The sequence below is a fragment of the Oncorhynchus gorbuscha genome, unplaced genomic scaffold (genome assembly GCF_021184085.1).
Source record: "Oncorhynchus gorbuscha isolate QuinsamMale2020 ecotype Even-year unplaced genomic scaffold, OgorEven_v1.0 Un_scaffold_5362, whole genome shotgun sequence".
Lineage (NCBI taxonomy): Eukaryota > Metazoa > Chordata > Actinopteri > Salmoniformes > Salmonidae > Oncorhynchus > Oncorhynchus gorbuscha.
The window spans coordinates 10,001-26,840 of NW_025749180.1; positions in this window are offsets into that span (position 1 = coordinate 10,001).

Genomic DNA, 16,840 nt, shown 5'->3' on the forward strand with positions numbered 1-16,840 from the left:
TAGATGTAGCTAGGAGGATATATATAGATGTAGCTAGGAGGGGAGATATAGATGTAGCTAGGAGGATATATAGATGTAGCTAGGAGGGATATATAGATGTAGCTAGGAGGGGATATATAGATATAGCTAGGAGGGGATATATAGATATAGCTAGGAGGATATATAGATATAGCTAGGAGGGGATATATAGATATAGCTAGGAGGGGATATATAGATGTAGCTAGGAGGATATATAGATGTAGCTAGGAGGGGATATATAGATGTAGCTAGGAGGGGATATATAGATGTAGCTAGGAGGGGATATATAGATGTAGCTAGGAGGATATATAGATGTAGCTAGGAGGATATATAGATGTAGCTAGGAGGGGATATATAGATGTAGCTAGGAGGGGATATAGATGTAGCTAGGAGGGGATATATAGATGTAGCTAGGGGGGATATATAGATATAGCTAGGAGGGGATATATAGATATAGCTAGGAGGGGATATATAGATATAGCTAGGAGGATATATAGATATAGCTAGGAGGGGATATATAGATATAGCTAGGAGGGGATATATAGATGTAGCTAGGAGGGGATATATAGATGTAGCTAGGAGGGGATATATAGATGTAGCTAGGAGGGGATATATAGATATAGCTAGGAGGGGATATATAGATATAGCTAGGAGGGATATATAGATATAGCTAGGAGGGATATATAGATATAGCTAGGAGGGGATATATAGATATAGCTAGGAGGGGATATATAGATGTAGCTAGGAGGGATATATAGATGTAGCTAGGAGGATATATAGATGTAGCTAGGAGGATATATAGATGTAGCTAGGAGGGGATATATAGATGTAGCTAGGAGGATATATAGATGTAGCTAGGAGGATATATAGATGTAGCTAGGAGGGGATATATAGATGTAGCTAGGAGGGGATATATAGATGTAGCTAGGAGGATATATAGATGTAGCTAGGAGGATATATAGATGTAGCTAGGAGGGGATATATAGATGTAGCTAGGAGGGGATATATAGATGTAGCTAGGAGGGGATATATAGATGTAGCTAGGAGGGATATATAGATGTAGCTAGGAGGGGATATATAGCTAGGAGGGGATATATAGATGTAGCTAGGAGGATATATAGATGTAGCTAGGAGGATATATAGCTAGGAGGATATATAGATATAGCTAGGAGGATATATAGATGTAGCTAGGAGGGGATATATAGCTAGGAGGGGATATATAGATGTAGCTAGGAGGGGATATATAGATGTAGCTAGGAGGGGATATATAGCTAGGAGGATATATAGATATAGCTAGGAGGATATATAGATATAGCTAGGAGGGGATATATAGATATAGCTAGGAGGGATATATAGATATAGCTAGGAGGGGATATATAGATGTAGCTAGGAGGGGATATATAGATGTAGCTAGGAGGATATATAGATGTAGCTAGGAGGGGATATATAGATATAGCTAGGAGGGATATATAGATATAGCTAGGAGGGGATATATAGATGTAGCTAGGAGGGGATATATAGATGTAGCTAGGAGGATATATAGATGTAGCTAGGAGGGGATATATAGATGTAGCTAGGAGGGGATATATAGCTAGGAGGGGATATATAGATATAGCTAGGAGGGGATATATAGATGTAGCTAGGAGGGATATATAGATATAGCTAGGAGGGGATATATAGATATAGCTAGGAGGGGATATATAGATATAGCTAGGAGGGGATATATAGATATAGCTAGGAGGGGATATATAGATATAGCTAGGAGGGATATATAGATATAGCTAGGAGGGGATATATAGATATAGCTAGGAGGATATATAGATATAGCTAGGAGGATATATAGATGTAGCTAGGAGGAGGATATATAGATATAGCTAGGAGGGGATATATAGATATAGCTAGGAGGGGATATATAGATATAGCTAGGAGGGGATATATAGATATAGCTAGGAGGATATATAGATATAGCTAGGAGGGGATATATAGATGTAGCTAGGAGGGGATATATAGATAGCTAGGAGGGGATATATAGATGTAGCTAGGAGGGGATATATAGATGTAGCTAGGAGGAGATATAGATGTAGCTAGGAGGAGATATAGATGTAGCTAGGAGGGAGATATAGATGTAGCTAGGAGGGGATATATAGATATAGCTAGGAGGGGATATATAGATATAGCTAGGAGGGGATATATAGATATAGCTAGGAGGGGATATATAGATATAGCTAGGAGGGGATATATAGATGTAGCTAGGAGGGGATATATAGATGTAGCTAGGAGGGGATATATAGATGTAGCTAGGAGGGATATATAGATGTAGCTAGGAGGGGATATATAGATGTAGCTAGGGAGGGGATATATAGATGTAGCTAGGAGGGATATATAGATGTAGCTAGGAGGGGATATATAGATGTAGCTAGGAGGGGATATATAGATGTAGCTAGGAGGATATATAGATGTAGCTAGGAGGATATATAGATATAGCTAGGAGGGATATATAGATATAGCTAGGAGGGGATATATAGATATAGCTAGGAGGATATATAGATATAGCTAGGAGGATATATAGATATAGCTAGGAGGGGATATATAGATGTAGCTAGGAGGGGATATATAGATGTAGCTAGGAGGGGATATATAGATGTAGCTAGGAGGGGATATATAGATATAGCTAGGAGGGGATATATAGATATAGCTAGGAGGGGATATATAGATATAGCTAGGAGGGGATATATAGATATAGCTAGGAGGGGATATAGATATAGCTAGGAGGGGATATATAGATGTAGCTAGGAGGATATATAGATGTAGCTAGGAGGGGATATAGATGTAGCTAGGAGGGGATATATAGATGTAGCTAGGAGGGGATATATAGATGTAGCTAGGAGGGGATATATAGATGTAGCTAGGAGGGGATATATAGATGTAGCTAGGAGGGGATATATAGATGTAGCTAGGAGGGGATATATAGATGTAGCTAGGAGGGGATATATAGATGTAGCTAGGAGGGGATATATAGATGTAGCTAGGAGGGATATATAGATGTAGCTAGGAGGGGATATATAGATGTAGCTAGGAGGGATATATAGCTAGGAGGGGATATATAGATGTAGCTAGGAGGATATATAGATGTAGCTAGGAGGGGATATATAGCTAGGAGGGGATATATAGATATAGCTAGGAGGGGATATATAGATGTAGCTAGGAGGGGATATATAGCTAGGAGGGGATATATAGATGTAGCTAGGAGGGGATATATAGATGTAGCTAGGAGGGGATATATAGCTAGGAGGGGATATATAGATATAGCTAGGAGGGGATATATAGATATAGCTAGGAGGGGATATATAGATATAGCTAGGAGGGGATATATAGATATAGCTAGGAGGGGATATATAGATGTAGCTAGGAGGGGATATATAGATGTAGCTAGGAGGGGATATATAGATGTAGCTAGGAGGGGATATATAGATATAGCTAGGAGGGGATATATAGATATAGCTAGGAGGATATATAGATGTAGCTAGGAGGGGATATATAGATGTAGCTAGGAGGGGATATATAGATGTAGCTAGGAGGATATATAGATGTAGCTAGGAGGATATATAGCTAGGAGGATATATAGATATAGCTAGGAGGGGATATATAGATGTAGCTAGGAGGGGATATATAGATGTAGCTAGGAGGGGATATATAGATATAGCTAGGAGGGGAGATATAGATATAGCTGAGGGGATATATAGATATAGCTAGGAGGGGATATATAGATATAGCTAGGAGGGGATATATAGATATAGCTAGGAGGGGATATAGATGTAGCTAGGAGGATATATAGATGTAGCTAGGAGGGGATATATAGATGTAGCTAGGAGGATATATAGATGTAGCTAGGAGGGGATATATAGATATAGCTAGGAGGGGATATATAGATATAGCTAGGAGGGGAAGGAGAGCAAGTTGTTTTATATGATCGTTATTTACAAATGATTCACTGATACACCATACTGTCAACGTGCATTGGTGTGTGTGTGGTATGTGGTTAAAATGAACCGTACATTGCTATATAAAAAAAAAAAAAAAAAAAAACTATGGTAGTTTCTTCAGTATTCAGTGTCTTCACAAGACCCTGACTCTCTATACATAACAAAATAAGAATGATTGAATGCACGTTGTAAATATATTGATTACCAATCATATGTGATTACACAATGACTTAAGTAAAGAAGTGACTCAGTTGGTTGTATTAATCAGAAGAGGGTGCTGAGTGTCACTCCTTCCTTTGATATAGGATGTATCCCAGATGACCACCTATCCCCTTTATAGTGCCCTACATTCACCAGGGCCCACCCTAGTCCCTTTATAGTGCACTCCTTTCACCAGGGCCCACCCTAGTCCCTTTATAGTGCACTCCTTTCACCAGGGCCCACCCTATTCCCTTTATAGTGCCCTACATTCACCAGGGCCCACCCGATCCCCTCTATAGTGCCCTACATTCACCAGGGCCCACCTATCCCCTTTATAGTGCCCTACATTCACCAGGGCCCACCCTATCCCCTCTATAGTGCCCTACATTCACCAGGGCCCACCCTATCCCCTTTATAGTGCCCTACATTCACCAGAACCCGATCACTACATAGGAATATGGGACGGTAGATTTATTTATTTAATTTCGTCCATTAAACAACAACAGCATTTTGCCTGGGTTGCAGCTGTATATTGAAGAGAACCAATTGACTATAAAGATTGTACTGATGATTATTTGAGATATCTTATGCCATGTCATGTGCTCGAAAGCGACCATTATCTTGGCCTCACACTGTTCAATTAAAAAACATCAATCAAGTTTGTTTGATTTCTTCATGTTTTGTTATTGAGGTAGAGCCTATTGATCAAATCAAATCAAATCAAATTTATTTATATAGCCCTTCGTACATCAGCTGATATCTCAAAGTGCTGTACAGAAACCCAGCCTAAAACCCCAAACAGCAAACAATGCAGGTGTAAAAGCACGGTGGCTAGGAAAACTCCCTAGAAAGGCCAAAACCTAGGAAGAAACCTAGAGAGGAACCGGGCTATGTGGGGTGGCCAGTCCCTCTTCTGGCTGTGCCGGGTAGAGATTATAACAGAAATGACCAAGATGTTCAAATGTTCATAAATGACCAGCATGGTCAAATAATAATAAGGCAGAACAGTTGAAACTGGAGCAGCAGCACAGTCAGGTGGACTGGGGACAGCAAGGAGCCATCATGTCAGGTAGTCCTGGGGCACGGTCCTAGGGCTCAGGTCCTCCGAGAGAGAGAAAGAAAGAGAGAATTAGAGAGAGCATATGTGGGGTGGCCAGTCCTCTTCTGGCTGTGCCGGGTGGAGATTATAACAGAACGTGGCCAAGATGTTCAAATGTTCATAAATGACCAGCATGGTTGAATAATAGTAAGGCAGAACAGTTGAAACTGGAGCAGGAGCATGGCCAGGTGGACTGGGGACAGCAAGGAGTCCTCATGTCAGGTAGTCCTGGGACATGGTCCTAGGGCCCAGGCCAGTTGAAACTGGAGCAGCAGCATGGCCAGGTGGACTGGGGACAGCAAGGAGTCATCATGTCAGGTAGTCCTGGGGGCATGGTTCTAGGGCTCAGGTCCTCCGAGAGAGAGAAAGAAGGAGAGAAGGAGAGAATTAGAGAACGCACACTTAGATTTACACAGGACACCGAATAGGACAGGAGAAGTACTCCAGATAAACAAACTGACCCTAGCCCCCCGACACATAAACTACTGCAGCATAAATACTGGAGGCTGAGACAGGAGGGGTCAGGAGACACTGTGGCCCCATCCGAGGACACCCCCGGACAGGGCCAAACAGGAAGGATATAACCCCACCCACTTTGCCAAAGCACAGCCCCCACACCACTAGAGGGAAATCTACAACCACCAACTTACCATCCTGAGACAAGGCCGAGTATAGCCCACAAAGATCTCCGACACGGTACAACCCAAAGGGGGGAAACCCAGACAGGCCGACCACAACAGTGAATCAACCCACCCAGGTGACGCACCCCCCCCAGGGACGGCACGAGAGAGCCCCAGCAAGCCAGTGACTCAGCCCCCGTAACAGGGTTAGAGGCAGAGAATCCCAGTGGAAAAAGGGGAACCGGCCAGGCAGAGACAGCAAGGGCGGTTCGTTGCTCCAGAGCCTTCCGTTCACCTTCCCACTCCTGGGCCAGACTACACTCAATCATATGACCCACTGAAGAGATGAGTCTTCAGTAAAGACTTAAAGGTTGAGACCGAGTTTGCGTCTCTGACATGGGTAGGCAGACCGTTCCATAAAAAATGGAGCTCTATAGGAGAAAGCCCTGCCTCCAGCTGTTTGCTTAGAAATTCTAGGGACAATTAGGAGGCCTGCGTCTTGTGACCGTAGCGTACGTATAGGTATGTACGGCAGGACCAAATCAGAGAGGTAGGTAGGAGCAAGCCCATGTAATGCTTTGTAGGTTAGCAGTAAAACCTTGAAATCAGCCCTTGCTTTGACAGGAAGCCAGTGTAGAGAGGCTAGCACTGGAGTAATATGATCAAATTTTTGGTTCTAGTCAGGATTCTAGCAGCCGTATTTAGCACTAACTGAAGTTTATTTAGTGCTTTATCCGGGTAGCCGGAAAATAGAGCATTGCAGTAGTCTAACCTAGAAGTGACAAAAGCATGGATTAATTTTTCTGCATCATTTTTGGACAGAAAGTTTCTGATTTTTGCAATGTTACGTAGATGGAAAAAAGCTGTCCTCGAAATGGTCTTGATATGTTCTTCAAAAGAGAGATCAGGGTCCAGAGTAACGCCGAGGTCCTTCACAGTTTTATTTGAGACGACTGTACAACCATTAAGATTAATTGTCAGATTCAACAGAAGATCTCTTTGTTTCTTGGGACCTAGAACAAGCATCTCTGTTTTGTCCGAGTTTAATAGTAGAAAGTTTGCAGCCATCCACTTCCTTATGTCTGAAACACATGCTTCTAGCGAGGGCAATTTTGGTGCTTCACCGTGTTTCATTGAAATGTACAGCTGTGTGTCATCCGCATAGCAGTGAAAGTTTACATTATGTTTTCGAATAACATCCCCAAGAGGTAAAATATATAGTGAAAACAATAGTGGTCCTAAAACAGAACCTTGAGGAACACCGAAATGTACAGTTGATTTGTCAGAGGACAAACCATTCACAGAGACAAACTGATATCTTTCCGACAGATAAGACCTAAACCAGGCCAGAACATGTCCGTGTAGACCAATTTGGGTTTCCAATCTCTCCAAAAGAATGTGGTGATCGATGGTATCAAAAGCAGCACTAAGGTCTAGGAGCACGAGGACAGATGCAGAGCCTCGGTCCGATGCCATCAAAATGTCATTTACCACCTTCACAAGTGCCGTCTCAGTGCTATGATGGGGTCTAAAACCAGACTGAAGCATTTCGTATACATTGTTTGTCTTCAGGAAGGCAGTGAGTTGCTGCGCAACAGCCTTCTCTAAAATCTTTGAGAGGAATGGAAGATTTGATATAGGCCGATAGTTTTTTATATTTTCTGGGTCAAGGTTTGGCTTTTTCAAGAGAGGCTTTATTACTGCCACTTTTAGTGAGTTTGGTACACATCCAGTGGATAGAGAGCCGTTTATTATGTTCAACATAGGAGGGCCAAGCACAGGAAGCAGCTCTTTCAGTAGTTTAGTTGGAATAGGGTCCAGTATACAGCTTGAAGGTTTAGAGGCCATGATTATTTTCATCATTGTGTCAAGAGATATAGTACTAAAACACTTGAGCGTCTCTCTTGATCCTAGGTCCTGGCAGAGTTGTGCAGACTCAGGACAACTGAGGTTTGGAGGAATACGCAGGTTTAAAGAGGAGTCCGTAATTTGCTTTCTAATAATCATAATCTTTTCCTCAAAGAAGTTCATGAATTTATCACTGCTAAAGTGCAAGTCATCCTCTCTTGGGGAATGCTGCTTTTTAGTTAGCTTTGCCACAGTATCAAAAAAAGGAATTTCGGATTGTTCTTATTTTCCTCAATTAAGTTAGAAAATAGGACGATCGAGCAGCAGTAAGGGCTCTTCGGTACTGCACGGTACCATCCTTCCAAGCTAGTCGGAAGACTTCCAGTTTGGTGTGGCGCCATTTCCGTTCCAATTTTCTGGAAGCTTGCTTCAGAGCTCGGGTATTTTCTGTGTACCATGGAGCTAGTTTCTTATGAGACATTTTTTTAGTTTTTAGGGGTGCAACTGCATCTAGGGTATTGCGCAAGGTTAAATTGAGATCCTCAGTTAGGTGGTTAACGGATTTTTGTCCTCTGGCGTCCTTGGGTAGGCAGAGGGAGTCTGGAAGGGCATCAAGGAATCTTTGTGTTGTCTGTGAATTTATAGCACGACTTTTGATGTTCCTTGGTTGGGGTCTGAGCAGATTATTTGTTGCAATTGCAAACGTAATAAAATGGTGGTCTGATAGTCCAGGATTATGAGGAAAACATTAAGATCCACAACATTTATTCCATGGGACAAAACTAGGTCCAGCGTATGACTGTGAGAGTGAGTGGGTCCAGAGACATGTTGGACAAAACCCACTGAGTCGATGATGGCTCCAAAAGCCTTTTGGAGTGGGTCTGTGGACTTTTCCATGTGAATATTAAAGTCACCAAAGATTAGAATATTATCTGCAATGACTACAAGGTCTGATAGGAATTCAGGGAACTCAGTGAGAAACGCTGTATATGGCCCAGGAGGCCTGTAAACAGTAGCTATAAAAAGTGATTGAGTAGGCTGCATAGATTTCATGACTAGAAGCTCAAAAGACGAAAACGTCATTTTCTTTTTGTAAATTGAAATTTGCTATCGTAAATGTTAGCAACACCTCCGCCTTTGCGGGATGCACGGGGATATGGTCACTAGTGTAGCCAGGAGGTGAGGCCTCATTTAACACAGTAAATTCATCAGGCTTAAGCCATGTTTCAGTCAGGCCAATCACATCAAGATTATGATCAGTGATTAGTTCATTGACTATAATTGCCTTTGAAGTAAGGGATCTAACATTAAGTAGCCCTATTTTGAGATGTGAGGTATCATGATCTCTTTCAGTAATGACAGGAATGGAGGTGGTCTTTATCCTAGTGAGATTGCTAAGGCAAACACCGCCATGTTTAGTTTTGCCCAACCCAGGTCGAGGCACAGACACGGTCTCAATGGTGATAGCTAAGCTGACTACACTAACTATGCTAGTGGCAGACTCCACTATGCTGGCAGGCTGGCTAATAGCCTGCTGCCTGGCCTGCACCCTATTTCATTGTGGAGCTAGAGGAGTTAGAGCCCTGTCTATGTTGGCAGATAAGATGAGAGCACCCCTCCAGCTAGGATGGAGTCCGTCACTCCTCAGCAGGTCAGGCTTGGTCCTGTTTGTGGGCGAGTCCCAGAAAGAGGGCCAATTATCTACAAATTCTATCTTTTGGGAGGGGCAGAAAACAGTTTTCAACCAGCGATTGAGTTGTGAGACTCTGCTGTAGAGCTCATCACTCCCCCTAACTGGGAGGGGGCCAGAGACAATTACTCGATGCCGACACATCTTTCTAGCTGATATGCACGCAGAAGCTATGTTGCGCTTGGTGATCTCTGACTGTTTCATCCTAACATCGTTGGTGCCGACGTGGATAACAATATCTCTATACTCTCTACACTCGCCAGTTTTAGCTTTAGCCAGCACCATCTTCAGATTAGCCTTAACGTCGGTAGCCCTGCCCCCGGGTAAACAGTGTATGATCGCTGGATGATTCGCTTTAAGTCTAATACTGCGGGTAATGGAGTCGCCAATGACTAGAGTTTTCAATTTGTCAGAGCTAATGGTGGGAAGCTTCGGCGTCTCAGACCCCGTAACGGGAGGAGTAGAGACCAGAGAAGACTCGGCCTCTGACACCGACCCGCTGCTTAATGGGGAGAACCGGTTGAAAGTTTCTGTCTGCTGAATGAGCGACACCGGTTGAGCGTTCCTACAGCATTTCCTACCAGAAACCGTGAGAAAGTTGTCCGGCTGCGGGGACTGTGCCAGGGGATTTATACTACTATCTGTACTTACTGGTGGCACAGACGCTGTTTCATCCTTTCCTACACTGAAATTACCCTTGCCTAACGATTGCGTCTGAAGCTGGGCTTGCAGTACAGCTATCCTCGCCGTAAGGCGAGCACAGCGGCTGCAATTAGAAGGCATCATGTTAATGTTACTACTTAGCTTCGGCTGTTGGAGGTCCTGACGAATCGTGTCCAGATAAAGCGTCCGGAGTGAAAAAGTCGAGGAAAAAATAAATATATGAACGGTAATTAAAAAGTGAAACCCGTAAAGTTGTCAGGTAGCAAAATAGGTTGGCAACAAAACGCACAGCAATTTGAAAACAAGCCTGCAAGTTGTGACCGGAAATGACGTCTGTCAGCTTGACACTAGAACTTGACACATCTCCTCAACTAAACAACCTGTTTTATTGAGGTAGAGCCTATTGATGAACTAAACAACCTGTTTGTTATTGAGGTAGAGCCTATTGATGAACTAAACAACCTGTTTTATTGAGGTAGAGCCTATTGATGAACTAAACAACCTGTTTTATTGAGGTAGAGCCTATTGATGAAATAAACAACCTGTTTGTTATTGAGGTAGAGCTTATTAATGAACTAAACAACCTGTTTTTTTATTGAGGTAGAGCCTATTAATGAACTAAACAACCTGTTTGTTATTGAGGTAGAGCCTATTAATGAACTAAACAACCTGTTTGTTATTGAGGTAGAGCCTATTAATGAACTAAACAACGTGTTTGTTATTGAGGTAGAGCCTATTAATGAACTAAACAATCTGTTTGTTATTGAGGTAGAACCTATTAATGAACTAAACAACCTGTTTGTTATTGAGGTAGAGCTTATTAATGAACTAAACAACCTGTTTTTTTATTGAGGTAGAGCCTATTAATGAACTAAACAACCTGTTTGTTATTGAGGTAGAGCCTATTAATGAACTAAACAACCTGTTTGTTATTGAGGTAGAGCCTATTAATGAACTAAACAACCTGTTTGTTATTGAGGTAGAGCCTATTAATGAACTAAACAACCTGTTTGTTATTGAGGTAGAGCCTATTAATGAACTAAACAACCTGTTTGTTATTGAGGTAGAGCCTATTAATGAACTAAACAACCTGTTTGTTATTGAGGTAGAGCCTATTAATGAACTGGACAACCTGTTTGTTATTGAGGTAGAGCCTATTAATGAACTAAACAACCTGTTTGTTATTGAGGTAGAGCCTATTAATGAACTAAACAACCTGTTTGTTATTGAGGTAGAGCCTATTAATGAACTAAACAACCTGTTTGTTATTGAGGTAGAGCCTATTAATGAACTAAACAACCTGTTTGTTATTGAGGTAGAGCCTATTAATGAACTAAACAACCTGTTTGTTATTGAGGTAGAGCCTATTAATGAACTAAACAACCTGTTTGTTATTGAGGTAGAGCCTATTAATGAACTAAACAACCTGTTTGTTATTGAGGTAGAGCCTATTAATGAACTGGACAACCTGTTTCATTGAGAGTGGCAAAGAAAAGCCATGTCTCAGACTGGCCAATAAAAAGAAAAGATTAAGATGGGCAAAAGAACACAGACAATGGACAATGGACAGAGGAACTCTGCCTAGAACGCCAGCATCCGGGAGTCGCCTCTTCACTGTTGACGTTGAGACTGGACAGAGGAACTCTGCCTAGAAGGCCAGCATCCCGGAGTCGCCTCTTCACTGTTGACGTTGAGACTGGACAGAGGAACTCTGCCTAGAACGCCAGCATCCCGGAGTCGCCTCTTCACTGTTGACGTTGAGACTGGACAGAGGAACGCTGCCTAGAAGGCCAGCATCCCGGAGTCGCCTCTTCACTGTTGACGTTGAGACTGGACAGAGGAACTCTGCCTAGAAGGCCAGCATCCCGGAGTCGCCTCTTCACTGTTGGGTTGAGACTGGACAGAGGAACTCTGCCTAGAAGGCCAGCATCCCGGAGTCGCCTCTTCACTGTTGACGTTGAGACTGGACAGAGGAACTCTGCCTAGAACGCCAGCATCCCGGAGTCGCCTCTTCACTGTTGACGTTGAGACTGGACAGAGGAACTCTGCCTAGAAGGCCAGCATCCCGGAGTCGCCTCTTCACTGTTGACGTTGAGACTGGACAGAGAACTCTGGCTAGAAGGCCAGCATCCCGGAGTCGCCTCTTCACTGTTGACGTTGAGACTGGACAGAGGAACTCTGCCTAGAAGGCCAGCATCCCGGAGTCGCCTCTTCACTGTTGACGTTGAGACTGGTGTTTTGCAGGGTACTATTTAATGAAGCTGCCATTTCTGATCAATTTTATGCTATTTTAATGGACAAATAAATGTGCTTTTCTTTAAAAAAACAAGGACATTTTTCTAAGTGACCCCAAACTTTTCATAATGCTTGCAATTGTGCATCCCACAAACAGGTATAACAACTGTAGGATACTGACCATGTTGTAGCCTATTTGCTGTGTGTTAACTACCATGTCATATTAAATCGGCTAGGGAGACATTGTAAAGTGTGACTACAAAAAACAATGGCCCAGATTATAGAGAAAATATTCCTGATCCCGTTCAATAGGAAACAGATTATATAGAGAATATTCCTGATCCCGTTCAATAGGAAACAGATTATATAGAGAATATTCCTGGTCCCGTTCAGTAGGAAACAGATTATATAGAGAATATTCCTGGTCCCGTTCAGTAGGAAACAGATTATATAGAGAATATTCCTGGTCCCGTTCAGTAGGAAACAGATTATATAGAGAATATTCCTGGTCCGTTCAGTAGAAACAGATTATATAGAGAATATTCTGGTCCGTTCAGTAGGAAACAGATTATATAGAAGAATATTTCTGGTCCGTTCAGATGAAAGACAGAGTGCTGTTGAGTTCATGTTATAGCTGCTGTCCACATTGAGGCATACATTCACATCCGCTCTGGACCAGAGCTAGATCCATATGCTCCTAGTAACACCCTGGACCAGAGCTACATAGATATGCTCCTAGTAACACCCTGGACCAGAGCTACATAGATGGGGGAGCCTAGTAACACCCTGGACCAGAGCTACATAGATATGCTCCTAGTAACACCCTGGACCAGAGCTACATAGATGTGAGCTAGTAACACCCTGGACCAGAGCTACATAGATGTGAGCCTAGTAACACCCTGGACCAGAGCTACATAGATATGCTCCTAGTAACACCCTGGACCAGAGCTACATAGATGTGAGCCTAGTAACACCCTGGACCAGAGCTACATAGATATGCTCCTAGTAACACCTGGACCAGAGCTACATAGATGTGAGCCTAGTAACACCCTGGACCAGAGCTACATATATGCTCCTAGTAACACCTAGACCAGAGCTACATCCACATGCTCCTATTAACACCCTGGACCAGAGCTACATAGATATGCTCCTAGTAACACCCTGGACCAGAGCTACATAGATATGAGCCTAGTAACACCTGGACCAGAGCTACATATGCTCCTAGTAACACCCTGGAACAGAGCTAGATCCATATGCTCCTGACAAGATGACCAAATAGGGAAAGACATCCCACTGAGCCGTGGGATGCTGCCGAAGACAGACATCCCACTCCGCCGTGGGAGTGGTGCCCTGAAAGGATCGTGAAGGTTTTCTACGACCACAGAGTCCGTTAAAGGAGGAAGTTAAAAAACCTAGTAGATGTTTTAATAAGACGAGAGCCTGTCTGTCTCAAGGAAACTAAACTCTCCAAATCATGAAGAAACAGAACGTACGTACCTCGTTCTCATCATGAGCATCTTTACCTACCTGCTGAGTGGGGCAGCAGTCTTCGACACTCTGGAGTCGAAACAAGAGAGAAGCAAAGAGAAAGCTGGACGAGAGGAAGTGGGAGTTAATACGAAAATACAACTTGACCAAAGTGAACTTTGACGAGCTCGAAGTCGTGATGCTGCAACTGAAACCGCACAAAGCCGGGGTGCAGTGGAAGTTCGCCGGGTCTTTCTACTTCGCTATCCACTGTAATGCTTGCAATAGGTAAGCTACGCTAACGTCTCCTCAGGGTTCCTATCACTGTGATAACTACAATAGGTAGCTACGCGTCTCGGGAGTTCCTATCACTGTGATAACTACAATGGTAAGCTACGCTAACGTCTCCTCAGGGGTTCTATCACTGTGATAACTACAATAGGTAAGCTACGCTAACGTCTCCTCAGGGGTTTCTGTCACTGTAATGCTTCCACAATAGGTAAGCTACGCTAACGTCTCCTCGGGGTTCCTATCACTGTGATAACTACAATAGGTAAGCTACGCTAACGTCTCCTCAGGGGTTCCTATCACTGTGATAACTACAATAGGTAAGCTACGCTAACGTCTCCTCAGGTGGTCTATCACTGTGATAACTACAATAGGTAAGCTACGCTAACGTCTCCTCGGGGTTTCTATCACTGTGATAACTACAATAGGTAAGCTACGCTAACGTCTCCTCGGGGTTCCTATCACTGTGATAACTACAATAGGTAAGCTACGCTAACGTCTCCTCGGGGGTTCCTATCACTGTGATAACTACAATAGGTAAGCTACGCTAACGTCTCCTCAGGGGTTCCTATCACTGTGATAACTACAATAGGTAAGCTACGCTAACGTCTCCTCAGGGGTTCCTATCACTGTGATAACTACAATAGGTAAGCTACGCTAACGTCTCCTCAGGTGGTCTATCACTGTGATAACTACAATAGGTAAGCTACGCTAACGTCTCCTCAGGGGTTTCTATCACTGTGATAACTACAATAGGTAAGCTACGCTAACGTCTCCTCGGGGTTTCTATCACTGTGATAACTACAATAGGTAAGCTACGCTAACGTCTCCTCAGGGGTTCCTATCACTGTGATAACTACAATAGGTAAGCTACGCTAACGTCTCCTCAGGTGGTCTATCACTGTGATAACTACAATAGGTAAGCTACGCTAACGTCTCCTCGGGGGATTCCTATCACTGTGATAACTACAATAGGTAAGCTACGCTAACGTCTCCTCAGGGGTTTCTATCACTGTGATAACTACAATAGGTAAGCTACGCTAACGTCTCCTCGGGGGTTTCTATCACTGTGATAACTACAATAGGTAAGCTACGCTAACGTCTCCTCAGGGGTTTCTATCACTGTGATAACTACAATAGGTAAGCTACGCTAACGTCTCCTCAGGGGTTTCTATCACTGTGATAACTACAATAGGTAAGCTACGCTAACGTCTCCTCGGGGGTTCCTATCACTGTGATAACTACAATAGGTAAGCTACGCTAACGTCTCCTCGGGGGTTTCTATCACTGTGATAACTACAATAGGTAAGCTACGCTAACGTCTCCTCGGGGGTTCCTATCACTGTGATAACTACAATAGGTAAGCTACGCTAACATCTCCTCAGGGGTTTCTATCACTGTGATAACTACAATAGGTAAGCTACGCTAACGTCTCCTCAGGGGTTCCTATCACTGTGATAACTACAATAGGTAAGCTACGCTAACGTCTCCTCGGGGGTTTCTATCACTGTGATAACTACAATAGGTAAGCTACGCTAACGTCTCCTCGGGGGTTCCTATCACTGTGATAACTACAATAGGTAAGCTACGCTAACGTCTCCTCTGGTGGTCTATCACTGTGATAACTACAATAGGTAAGCTACGCTAACGTCTCCTCAGGGGTTCCTATCACTGTGATAACTACAATAGGTAAGCTACGCTAACGTCTCCTCGGGGGTTCCTATCACTGTGATAACTACAATAGGTAAGCTACGCTAACGTCTCCTCAGGGGTTCCTATCACTGTGATAACTACAATAGGTAAGCTACGCTAACGTCTCCTCAGGGGTTCCTATCACTGTGATAACTACAATAGGTAAGCTACGCTAACGTCTCCTCAGGGGTTCCTATCACTGTGATAACTACAATAGGTAAGCTACGCTAACGTCTCCTCGGGGGTTCCTATCACTGTGATAACTACAATAGGTAAGCTACGCTAACATCTCCTCAGGGGTTCCTATCACTGTGATAACTACAATAGGTAAGCTACGCTAACGTCTCCTCAGGGGTTTCTATCACTGTGATAACTACAATAGGTAAGCTACGCTAACGTCTCCTCAGGGGTTCCTATCACTGTGATAACTACAATAGGTAAGCTACGCTAACGTCTCCTCAGGGGTTCCTATCACTGTGATAACTACAATAGGTAAGCTACGCTAACGTCTCCTCGGGGGTTTCTATCACTGTGATAACTACAATAGGTAAGCTACGCTAACGTCTCCTCGGGGGTTTCTATCACTGTGATAACTACAATAGGTAAGCTACGCTAACGTCTCCTCGGGGGTTTCTATCACTGTGATAACTACAATAGGTAAGCTACGCTAACGTCTCCTCAGGGGTTCCTATCACTGTGATAACTACAATAGGTAAGCTACGCTAACGTCTCCTCAGGGGTTTCTATCACTGTGATAACTACAATAGGTAAGCTACGCTAACGTCTCATCAGGGGTTTCTATCACTGTGATAACTACAATAGGTAAGCTACGCTAACGTCTCCTCAGGGGTTTCTATCACTGTGATAACTACAATAGGTAAGCTACGCTAACGTCTCCTCAGGGGCTCTATCTAGCAGCGTTATAAATGGCACCCTATTCCCAATATAGTACACTACTACCAGAGCCGGGTCAACAGTAGTGCACTATATAGGGAATAGGGCCCTGGTCAACAGTAGTGTTCTATATAGGGCCCTG